The following is a 12,604-nucleotide window of genomic DNA, read 5'->3' as shown; positions in this document are numbered from 1 at the left end:
ATTTGCTTATAGATTAACCTTATATCCACAGCTAAAAAGCATTTTCTGAGGTAACTATTTCCCATTAAGCATATAAATACTGATACAAGCATGCACCTATTTAAAAAAGGTCTGTCTGGACCGAACCCCTAACCTCTACAGCCAATTACTGTTCACAAGTGGGTTAAGGGCAATGGGGTATCATTAACTGTCTGCCATTTTTTGTTTTACACTAGCACTTCCACTTGAGAAGACCGGAAATTAGTAGAAAGTAGAGGTGAGCAAATTTATCAAATGCAAATGTAATTTGTGGTGAATTTTATGAAAAGTGCTGGATCCAGCAAATTAAGACAATTTTCTATTAGATTTGAGTTAATTGCCAAAAAAACAAAAAACACCAATTTACACAAGCAGAAAATTGCATTGGCCAAAGACCTAAGGCATGACTGTGTAGGCATCCCCCAAAATGACTTGCTGCTATCACCTCATATGGTGTAGTACAGAAAATTAGGAGAACTTTCAATACCTGTATAAAAGCCAAGGCAGGGAATACAACAACCATTTTAAGATGAATCTGAATAGTGAGAGGATATGCGAGCAAACTATTAGGCCACAGAGAAAGCCGTAAAACATTGGACAAATACAACAGTGTATGGTGTGCAACTGTTGAAGTGAAGATCATTAGTGTAGTAGTCTGTCATAGAGGGCAGAGTCAAACGGCCATGTAACTCATGCGAGAATTGCATCGCACTGCACGGACTGGCCCGGCACCTCTCCTGACCTGAGCAAGACAGCGTGATGGTTTACTATGTAGCTGTCAAGGCTCAGGTCACGAGAGCCGACTGCCAGTTCGAGTTTTACTAAGCGAATCACGCACGAGAAATACTGCAGTCTGACTCTGCCAAAATACAGAGATTCAACTAATAGTGGGAGAGATAGGTGAGGTTCCAGTTGGCAATGTGTGTTTGATCACACAGTGACTTAGTGTAGCTTGCAGCTGTAGTGCTTCATTTGAATTACACATTTTCATTCTTTATGCACAAGAGAGTAGAAAGAGAGTAGAAAGCCAAGAAACTATGTATTAAAACATAAAGGCTCATTATTGGTACTGTCCCCGATGGGGCTCATAATCTAAATTCCCTATCAGTATGTCTTTGGAATGTGGAGTACCCAGAGGAAACCCACGCAAATATGGGGAGAACATATAAACTCATCGCAGATGTTGCCCTTAGTGGGATTTGAACCCAGGACTGCAGTGCTGCAAGGCTACAGTGCTAACCACTGAGCCACCATGCTGCCCTTATGGGTAAGTATGCTTGTCAAAGCTACTGTAGTATGTATTTGCATTTATTGTTCAATTCCTTTTGGGATGATGCGAATATAGGGAATAATCACTCTTGCCAAAATATCACATTATAAGTATAGCTATACTGTGCATCTTCATTTTCGAAACAGCAAACCTATTGCTGATCCCAATAAACGGATAATTTTTGCATGGCTTGTTAACAGTGCATCTTATCTTTCCAAACTACATACCTTTTGCTTCTCCTAAAAAGGGGTTGATTTTTGAAAAGCTTGTTAACCTATAGCTTCTTCATTTAAAAAACAACAAACCTGCAGCTACTCAACAGGGATAATTTTTGTAGCACCGCTTATGAAAAAGCCAGTCACTTCTTCCATGTTCAGCTCCTGTGTATAAAATAATGGCATGGCAGGCATCTGTCCTCAAAAAGGTATGATATTTTTAACCATTTGTACAAGCAGCCTGTTGGTTACCATCTGTTCCCCCGTAGGAATATACAGTTTGGTGCAGAAATATTTGGACAGTTACCAAATCTTCGCGATATGGGCTTTGCATGCTACTATTTTAAAACGAAACAAATGAGATATAATTGAAAAGTAGACTTTCAGATTTAATTAAAGGGGTTGAACAAAACCACAAACAAAATGTTCATTTTTAAAATATTGCAGAGAATGTTTGCAGGGAATGACTTCCTGAAGTTTGGAAGCCATGGATGTCATCAAACGCTGAGCTTCCTCCTTTGTGATGCTTTGTCAGACCTTCAGTTGTTGCTTGTTCGTGGATCTTCCTGCCTTAAAAGGATTTTCCCACGAACAAAGTAGATTTTAATTAATAGATCTTGGAATAAAAGTAATTTCCACAATTGATATGTTAAAAACAATATTCCTGTGCTGAGATAATCTTATAAATGTTCCCCTGCTGTGTACTGTGTAATGGCTGTGTCTGACTGTACAGGGACATGGTCTGATTGTTCTGCCCATTCATTTGCAGCAAGAAATTTCTTAAGCACTGTTCCAGCTATGGCCATTAGATGTCATAGTTGTTCTCTTTTCCTATTCATGGATGTAGAAGCCTTTCCCTTTAATAGTTGTTCTGTTTAGAGCCGCCCCTTCAGGTTTCCCGGGCTTGGAAGCTTGTAGCAATTTTCTCCCAGATCTCTGAGCTACTCACATGTGTCCTGCTCTCTGCAAAATCACTGCTTATGTCAAGCGGATTCTGGTGAGGGTTTATGTGATATTTGCTATGTATCTGTGTTAGCTAGCCATAATGCAGCCCTCCTCACCCTGGCAACAGACATGGTGGAGGAGTGGGCCTTCTCCATTCTTCCAACTGCACTTTCAACCCAATCCCACCTCTTCCTGCCCTAATCCTCCCCTCTTTTGAAGTCCACTCTGTCCGCATCTACACCCCCTCCAACCTCAAAGTGGCCGTCATATACCAACCTCCGGGCCCGACCACTGTCTTTATTGACCAATTCTTCATTTGGCTCCTTCACTTTCTCTTTGCTGACATTCCCACCATCATCATGGGTGACTTTAACATCCCCATTGACACCCACCAGTCAGCAACCTTCAAACTCCTGTCCCTTACTTCATCTTTTGGACTTACTCAGTGGTCCTCCTCAGCCACCCACACAGACAGACACACATTAGACCTGGTCTTCACCCGTCTCTGCTCCCTATCTAACTTCATAACCTCCTCTCTCCCTCTATCTGACCACCATCTACTCACTATCTCATCACTGTCCTCCTCACCTGTCACCCATGTCCAGCAACATGCCCCCCCACAGAAACCTTGCACATCTAGACACTCGCACACTCTCTGACTCTATTCTACCACTGTCTTCCATAGCTTCACTCCACGACACAGACACCGCCTCTAGTTTCTTCAATGCCACTCTTGCATCAGCCATTGACTCGGTCGTCCCTGTCATGCATAACAGAGTGCGACGAATCAATAGACAACCCTGGCACAATAACATCACTAAAAAGCTTCGGCAATCATCCAGAATTGCAGAACGGCGCTGGAAGAAAACACATTCGCAAGACGACTTCACTGCACTCAAACAAGCAACACTCGCATTCAAATCTTCCCTCACCTCTGCTAAACAGGCCTACTTTACATCCCATGTATCTTCCTTATCCCACAACCCTAAACAGTTGTTCAATACTTTTAACTCCCTCCTCAGCCCACCACTGCCCCCTCCAACTTCCCTAATCTCTGCTGGGGACTTTGCTGCACACTTCAAAAACAAGATAGACCAAACACGGCAAGTCTTTATTGCTCAACCACCACAACCCCTTTTCACACCAGACCAATACCCAAACCCCATAACCTCCCTACCTAACATCACTGAAGGGGAGCTTGCTCATCTTCTCTCCAAATCGCACCTCACACTTGTGCACTTGACCCTATCCCATCCCATCCCACCTCCTCCCCAACATCACCACCACTCTTATCCCATCTCTAACCCACCTCTTCAACCTATCACTAACTTCCGGTACCTTCCCTTCTGCTTTCAAGCATGCCACAGTCACGCCTATCCTTAAAAAGTCAACCCTCAACCCAACAGCCATGTCCAGCTATCACCCAATTTCGCTGCTCCCATTCGCTTCTAAACTCCTGGAACAGCATGTCCACGCTGAACTTTCCTCCCACCTCTCATCTAACTTGCTCTTTGACAATCTACAATCTGGTTTCTGTCCCCATCATTCCACTGAGACAGCCCTGACCAAAATTACCAACGACCTACTTACAGCAAAAGCTAACAGACAATACTCCTGCTTCTGGACCTGTCCTCTGCTTTCGACACAGTTGACCACTGCCTCCTACTACAGATCCTCTCCTCCTTTGGCATCAAAGACATCGCCCTATCCAGGATCTCTTCATACCTTTCCAACCGCACATTCAGCGTCTCCCTCTCCCACACTACCTCCTCATCCCACCCTCTCTCTGTTGGAGTCCCCCAAGGCTCTGTTCTAGGACCCCTACTCTTCTCAATCTATACACTTGGCCTGGGGCAACTCATAAAGTCCCATGGATTCCAGTACCACCTTTATGCCGATGATATTGAGATCTACCTCTCTGGCCCAGACATCACCTCTCTGCTTTCCAGAATCCCGGAGTGTCTATCAGCCATATCCTCCTTCTTCTCCTTTAGCTTCCTCAAACTCAATGTGGACAAATCTGAACTGATGATCATCTTTCCCCCATCTCACAGATCTTCCTTACCTGACCTATCTATAACAATTGACGATATCACGCTTTCCCCGGTACCAGAGGTCCGCTGCCTCGGAGTAACCCTTGACTCTACCCTGTCCTTCGAACCGCACATCCAATATCTCTTCACCTCCTGTCGCCTCCAGCTCAAAAATATTTCCAGAATCCATCCCTTCCTCAACCCTCATTCTACTAAAATGCTATTTTCTACTATTTTCTACTAGAATGCTATTGCACCATCCTTTTCTGTGGTCTCCCTGCTAACACACTCGCACCTCTCCAGTCCATCCTTAACTCTGCACCCGGCTTATTCATCTCTCTCCTCGCTACTCCTCCGCTTCTCCACTCTGCAAATCTCTTCACTTTCTCCCATTCCCTCAGCGCATCCAATTCAGATTACTAATACTCACCTACTCCACCGTATATCTCTGAACTAATCTCCCGATATCTTCCCTCACATAATCTCCGGTCTTCTCAAGACCTCCTTCTCTCCTCCACACTTATTCGCTCGTCACCCAACCGCCTCCAAGACTTCTCCCGAATAGCCCCCATCCTATGGAATTCTTTGGCCCAACACGTCCGACTATCAACCACAATGGGATACTTCAGACGGAACCTGAAAGCCCATCTCTTCAGGAAAGCTTACAGCCTGCAATGATCCCCGCTGCCTCCTCACCACTACTGGAGCTACCGCCTCACAACCCCCCAACCTACTGTCTCCTTCCCCACCATCCTGTAGAAGGTAAGCCCGAAAGGGAAGGGTCATCTCTCCCCTCTATGTCAGTCTGTGATTGTTAGTTTGTTTACTGTAAGTGATATCTGTACTTTCTATGTTACCCCTTCTCATGTAAAGCACCATGGAATCAATGGTGCTATATAAATAAATAAATAATAATAATAATAATAATAATAATAATAATAAAATATGTGCAATGTATTTCCAGCTCGTTGTATGCTCTTGCACTGCATGTAGTTAGATGTATCCTTGTTCAGGTAGTGCAATGCTGGCAGCCTAAGTTGCTTGGATATCTCTCTTCACTGCATTGTGTGTTGCATTACTCAATCTCTGTAATAATGCCTGCTACTGTTATAATAGCACCATGTATTACTGCTGTTGTTGTTATCTGCCAGTACTGATATAATGTACTATTTCTTTATAATTTTTACCCTATCTTATTCACTATTGTGTTCACCAATCTCCTCCACCATATCATCCGTTATCATCTACCTTTGTTGTTCACATCATCTCAATAAATATTGCCTTAAGCACCCATACAGTCTTTTTACTGGGAGTGGATGAAGGGTTTAGCCGTATGCTGGAATCCACACAGCATCATACGTGGAAGAAGGCAGAACAGTAAAAACGGAGCGCCGGCCGCAGGCAGTGATTGTATATACTGTATAGGACTGCTACAACCCAGACTGCTCCGCATACGGGTACTACAGCAGCCGCCATACAGCCGCAGGGGCAAGAGCCCAAGGCCCAGTAAAAACAGAACTGCTGGTCACACACCGTGATTACACAGGCTGTAAGGGACCGCTATCACCCAGACTGCACCGCATAGGGTATTACAGCAGCTACCATACAGCCACAGGGAATAAGAGCCTAGGGCTCAGTAAAAACGTAACGTCGGCTGCAAGCAGTGATTGTATAGACCAGATGTCTCAAACTGCATTCCTCAAGGGTCGCAAACAGGTCATGTTGTCAGGATTTCCTTGTATTGCACAAGGTGCTGGAATCATTATCTGTGCAGGTGATTAAATTATCACCTGTGCAATACAACGAAATCCTGAAAACATGAACTGTTTGCGGCCCTTGAGGAATGCAGTTTGAGACCTCTGGTATAGACTGTATGGGACTGCTACCACCCAGACTGCTCCGCATACAGGTACTACAGCAGCCGCCATACAGGCGCAGGGGACAAGAGCCCAGGGCTCAGTAAAAATGGACCGCTGGCCGCACGCGGTGATTACACAGGCTGTAAGGGACCGCTATCACCCAGACTCACCGCATACGGGTATTACAGCAGCCGCCATACAGCCGCAGGGAATAAGAGCCCAGGGCTCAGTAAAAATGGAACCGCCGGTCGCACGCGGTGATTGCATAGACTGTAAGGGACCGCTATCACCCAAACTGCTCCACATACGGGTACTACAGCAGCCGCCATACAGTCTCCGAAGCCCGCCACGCATAGACTCAGTTTCTCACCAATATACTCAGCAGTACACAGCTAAACGCACAATGTCTCGAAACAGCATATCCTCACTCAAAACGATGTCACGAGCAAGCTCTAGCAGGTCGTCAATAGCAGAGCTCGCTGCTGTTGCTCGTGCTGAAGCCGAAGCGGCCAAAGCAAGAGCCTCCTTCGCCAAACGAGAGATGCATCTAAAGCTGAGACAAGCAGATCAAGATACGGAAACTGCACACCTGCAAGCCGAAACCACACGTTTGCAGGCAGAGAGAGAGGCCGAAACCGCACGTTTGCAGGCACAGATAGAAGCGGAACCTGCACGTTTGCAGGAAGAGCTAGAAAAACTTGTGGCAGACAAAGAGACAGCAGCTGCAATACCTAAGGCAGAGTATTTGGAAGCTATGAAGGATCCTGATTGTGAGAGACACAGCAACATTTTCAGACCAGATCTAGAGAAGCAAGATCCAGCACAGCGCGTCGCAGAGTACGTCCGTCAACATTCCGGCATGGATGACAGCCCTGACGCATCATATCGATCAGTCTATGCCAATTACCAGTGATCCAATCCCGAACTTCAATACCATAGACGAGGAGACATCCAGCACAGAAATGTTGACCGCAGCTACTGTTCCACTGAGAAGGTACAGCTCCCATCCCATCTTAAAGAGCCACCTTCTTCACCGAGAAGGTACTGCACAGACTATCCGAAGTCAGAAGCGTCTTACAGGTATGGTGATACACCACACACTAGACATAACTATAACACACCAGCTCGTGCCAGCACTGACGGAGCCACCATGGACTTTGCAAAGTTCTTTGCTCGCCGAGAACTTGTTACAAAAGGACTTGTAAAGTTCACTGACAAACCCGAGAACTATAGGTCATGGTGAGCCTCGCTCTGGAACGCCATTGATGGTCTGGACCTTTCTTGTACTGAGGAGTTAGATCTCCTAGTAAAGTGGCTCGGAAGTGAGTCGGTCGAGCATGCCAAAAGACTAAGAGACATTAATATAAAGCATCCAAGCACAGGTCTTCGTAAAGTGTGGGAAAGACTTGATGAATGCTATGGGACAGTAGACGTCATAGAGAATGCTTTATATAAAAGAATTAATGATTTCCCTAAGATAGGACCTAAAGGTTATCAAAAGCTTAGAGAATTGAGTGATTTGATAGAGTTGCAGGTTGCCCAGGAGGAAGGAGACTTGCCCGGATTGGCATTCTTAGACGCCGCTAGGGGTGTCAATCCAATAATACAAAAACTTCCTTACAACCTACAAGAAAAGAGGGTTATATTTGGTTCAAGGTTTAAACAAAATCATAATGTACCGTTCCCTCTTTTCACTGTTTTCAAAGATTTTGTCACTCAACAAGCTAAGATCAGAAATGACCCTAGTTTTGACTTTACTCTGTCATGTTTCACTGCCCCTGGTGTCAAACCCAGTTGGGCACCCGTGGCAGTCCACAAAACTAGCATTGTTTCCACAGGCCCTCCTCACAATGCGGATAAACCCCCTCCATATGAGAACAAGCCTCAAGATGTCCGTAAACAGTGTCCTCTACACAAGACCACATCCTCTACTAAAATGCAGAGCCTTCAGGGGGAAGTGTTTGAAGGATCGCAAAGGTTACCTCAAGGAGAAAAACATCTGCTTCAAATGTTGTGCCACAACCTCTCACTTTGCCAGGAACTGTGAAGCTAGCGTGAAATGTGCAGAATGCAGCAGCACGGATCACAATGCAGCCATGCACCCTGGATCACCTCCACGAGTGTTGTCGCAAGCAGAGGAGCACGATGGGCATGATGGGAAGCAGAAGGACACTGACGAAGACACCCCTGAGGTCAGCACTAAATGTATGGAGATCTGTAAGGGACTCACAGGAGGAAGGTCCTGTTCCAAGATCTGCCTTGTCCAAGTCTATCCTGCATGCCGCAAGGACAAAGCCCTCAAGACATATGCAATCCTGGATGACCAACGTAAGAGGTCTCTAGCCAGGTCCATCTTCTTTGACAACTTCAGCATTGTAGGCCCTGGTTCTCCCTACACCCTGAGGACGTGTTCAGGTACCGTTAAGACAGCAGGGAGGAAAGCAACCAGTTACAAGGTTGAGTCCATATTTGGCCAAACCTGCCTATCGCTACCAAACATCCTGGAGTGCAACCAGATTCCTGACAGTAGGTCGGAGATACCTTCACTGGAGGTGGTGACACATCACCCCCATCTGAAGCATATAGCCCACCTGATACCTGAGATGGATCCAGGAACCCCAATAGCTCTACTCCTGGGAAGAGATATACTATGAGTCCACAAGGCTAGAGAATGTATAAACGGCTCCAGGAACACTCCGTACGCACAGAGGCTCGACCATGAATGGGTCATTATAGGAGACGTCTGTCTAGGAGGAGCACACAAGCCAGCCTCAGTCAACAGTATGCTTACCAGCACACTAGAAAATGGACGCCCGTCTCTCTTCCGGCCATGTCACAATAGTCTGCTGCTAAAGGCATTGCCAAACAGCATTCCACTACCTTGCCCTTTCTCGGTACCTACCAACGAAGACCACACCTGTGAAGGTGAACAAGATCACATGGAATGTACAGTCTTCCACAGGACAAAGGAAGACGACAAGGTAGCGATGTCTATAGAAGATAGGATGTTCTTGGACATCATGGATAGACAAATAGTCAAAGACAAATCGAACAGTTGGGTCGCACCTTTACCATTTCGTCCTCAGAGAAGACGCCTACCCAACAACAGGGAACTGGTCTACAGCCAATTCATCTCCCTCAGGTACAAGCTTCAGAAGCCACCTGAGACGAAGGAACATTTCTTTACCTTCATGGGGAAAATATTCCAGAACAACCACGCAAAGGTTGCACCTGCACTTCGGCCCTCAGAGGAGTGTTGGTACCTACCCATCTTCGGAGTATACCATCCTAAGAAGCCAGGGCAAATAAGAGTGGTATTCGACTTAAGCGCCAAATGCGAAGATGTTTCATTGAATGATGTCCTACTGTCGGGTCCAGACCTCAACAACAGACTTCTGTAAGTACTACTCTCTTTCCGCAGAGATACGGTGGCATTTATGGCTGACATACAACAGATGTTCCACTGTTTTCTCGTCAAGGAGGAACACAGAAACTTCTTGAGGTTCTTCTGGTACTGTGACAACAATCCGGACAAAGACATCACAGAATAACGGATGAGGTTGCACATCTTCGGGAACAGCCCTTCCCCAACAGTCGCTATCTACGGCCTCCGAAATTCCACCAAAGAGGGCGAAGAAAAGTATGGGTCAGACGTCAGATCCTTCATAGAAAAGGACTTCTACGTAGATGACTGTTTGAAGTCCACACCGACAAATGAGGCTGCAATCAGTCTACTAAAAAGGGCTCAAGAAATGCTCACTCAGTCTAACCTAAGGTTACACAAGATTTCCTCCAACAGCCGAGAGTTGATGGAAGCCTTTCCCTCTCAAGACTATTCCAGTGATCTAAGGCTGGATTCACACTAGCATTTTTTAGCGCAGCGCATTGTGCGCGCACATGCACCCTGATCCCCTATCTTTAACATGAAGCGCATGGTCTAGCGTTTGCATGTGTTCGTGTGCGCATGCGTTTTTTTGTGGTGTGAGCCCAGGCGCGCCGGACACAACCTGTTGCATTTTTTTCCCGTCCGATCTGTCTCAAAAAAATGCATGCGCACGCACGGAATGCGACAAAAAAATCACATTACAGTCTATGGGAATGCAGACGTGCACATGGACATGCGCACGTCAGCGTTTAAAGTCGCATGCGTTTTAAGAGTAAATATGGCTACAAACTGGTTAAAATGCATGCGCATAAAATAAGCAAACGCATGCAAAATGCTTGATGCGTTTGGACTGCGCACGCAGCGGAGCGCAAAAAAACGCTAGTCTGAAAGTAGCCTTAAGGACCAAGACCTAAGCATTAACTCCCTTCCCATGCAGCGGAGCCTTGGATTGCTTTGGGATCTGAAGACAGATGCCTTCACCTTCCAGATCAGTAAAGACGAGAAACCCTTCACACGCAGAGGAGTTCTCTCTTTTGTGAATAGTCTATACGACACCCTGGGATTCGTAGCTGCAGTAACTATCCAAGGAAAAATGATGTAAGAGACTTCACCCAAGACACGTCTGATTGGGACGATCCACTTCCAGCAGAAAAAGCAGACCTGTGTTCAGAGTAGAGGAGGTCTCTCTAGGCCTTGACCAACCTTCATGTGAAACAACAGTATGCTCCTGTGCCATCCACAGAAGTCAAGACACAAAGACTTTGTATCTTCTGTGATGCATCAGTCAAAGTGATTGCAGCAACAGACAACCTCAACAAGAGACAATCCATTCCTGTAGACAGTGTGCTAAAGAAGCTTAATCCGATTGTCAACCCAGACAGGTTGCTGAGAGTAGGTGGCCGTCTTCAAGAAGCCGAGGTAGAAGTTTCAGAGAAACACCCGGTAATAATCCCTGGATGTCATCACGTCACAACCCTGCTCATTCAGCATGATCGTGACTCAGTGAGACACCAAGGCTGCTTGCAAAGCGTGACCAATGTCTTCTGGGACAGATGGAAGAAGCAATACCTCTCCACTCTGCAAACCAGGACAGAGTGGCAAAAAGACCACCCAAACATCCAACCCTGTGATGTTGTACTTGTCAAAGGCAATCAGTCACATCGAAACGAGTGGCCACTCTGCCTAGTCACCAAGCCTCTTTCCCAGCAAGGATGGGAAAGTGCGCAAAGTAGAGGTCAAAGTGTGCAAGCTTGGGGAGAGCAAACTGTTCGTCAGGCCAGTTACTGAACTTTTGTTACAAACCAGACAGGCCCAAATGCATCTGCACTTATCCAGGGTGCAGCGGACCCAAGTAAAATGGCAGCTGCACAGGTGCATAAATACCAAAGGAAACAGCCAGCCTACAATCAGGGATTGGCCATGTGGTACACCAGCGCAGAAAAAATAATCCGCATGTGGCAATGTTCACACAGGGAATGCAGGGCTTCTGGCTCACAACCTCTTAGTAACACCATATAGGGGGGCTGCCCAGTGCCAACTAGAATGCATCCCGTGTGAACAGAGGCCACAAGTTTGCAGAACCATTTGGGCCAAACTGCAGCCTGGAAAAAATATAAAAAGTGCTCAAAAAACATATCAATATATGTGAGGTATTGGTTGATATTAAGGCCTTAATACAGAAGCTGACAAACTGCGTCAAAGTTCCTTACAATTGTCAGTCCCTACTGAAGAACTAAGGAACTTTGAAGAACTAAGGAACTTTGACGCAGTTTGTCAGCTTCCGTATTAAGGCCTTAATATCAACCAATACCTTACATATATTGATATGCTTTTTGTGCACTTTTTATATTTTCTCCAGGGTGCAGTTGGGCCCAAATGGTTCTGCAAACTTGTGGCCTCTGCTCACATGGGATGCATTCTATTTGGCACTGGGCAGCCCCCCTATATTGTGTTACTAAGAGGTTGTGAGCCAGAAGCCCTGCATTCCCTGTGTGAACATTGCCACATGCGGATTATTTTTTCTGCACTGGTGTACCACACGGCCAATCCCTGATTGTAGGCTGGCTGTTTCATTTGGTATTTATGCACCTGTGCAGCTGCCATTTTACTTGGGTCCGCTGCACCCTGGATTAGTGCAGATGCTTTTGGGCCTGTCTGGTTTGTAACTGAATTTTTTGGAGGATTTTTTTTTCCTCTTTTGAGGTTTTCACAGTTACTGAACTTGTACTGTTATTGTCCCCAAAAGAACCAAATAGTGGCATCCGTTGATGCCAAGCAGGGAGTGTTCTGCCCATTCATGTGCAGCAAGAAATTTCTTAAGCGCTGTTCCAGCTATGGCCATTAGATGTCATAGTTGTTCTCTTTTCCTATTCATGGAT

The 12,604-nt window shown here is 45.9% G+C and overlaps 1 protein-coding gene across 1 annotated transcript in view; it reads right to left on the bottom strand.

Moving 5' to 3' along the window:
* CPAMD8 (C3 and PZP like alpha-2-macroglobulin domain containing 8) overlaps positions 1-12,604 on the bottom strand; it is a 357,262-nt gene that overhangs the window by 306,953 nt on the left and 37,705 nt on the right. The gene's annotated exons all lie outside the window — the stretch shown is intronic.

The sequence above is a fragment of the Dendrobates tinctorius genome, unplaced genomic scaffold (assembly GCF_039654945.1).
Source record: "Dendrobates tinctorius isolate UK_male_01 unplaced genomic scaffold, ASM3965494v1 ptg000276l, whole genome shotgun sequence".
NCBI lineage: Eukaryota > Metazoa > Chordata > Amphibia > Anura > Dendrobatidae > Dendrobates > Dendrobates tinctorius.
This window is presented reverse-complemented; position numbering and strand designations above follow the sequence as displayed.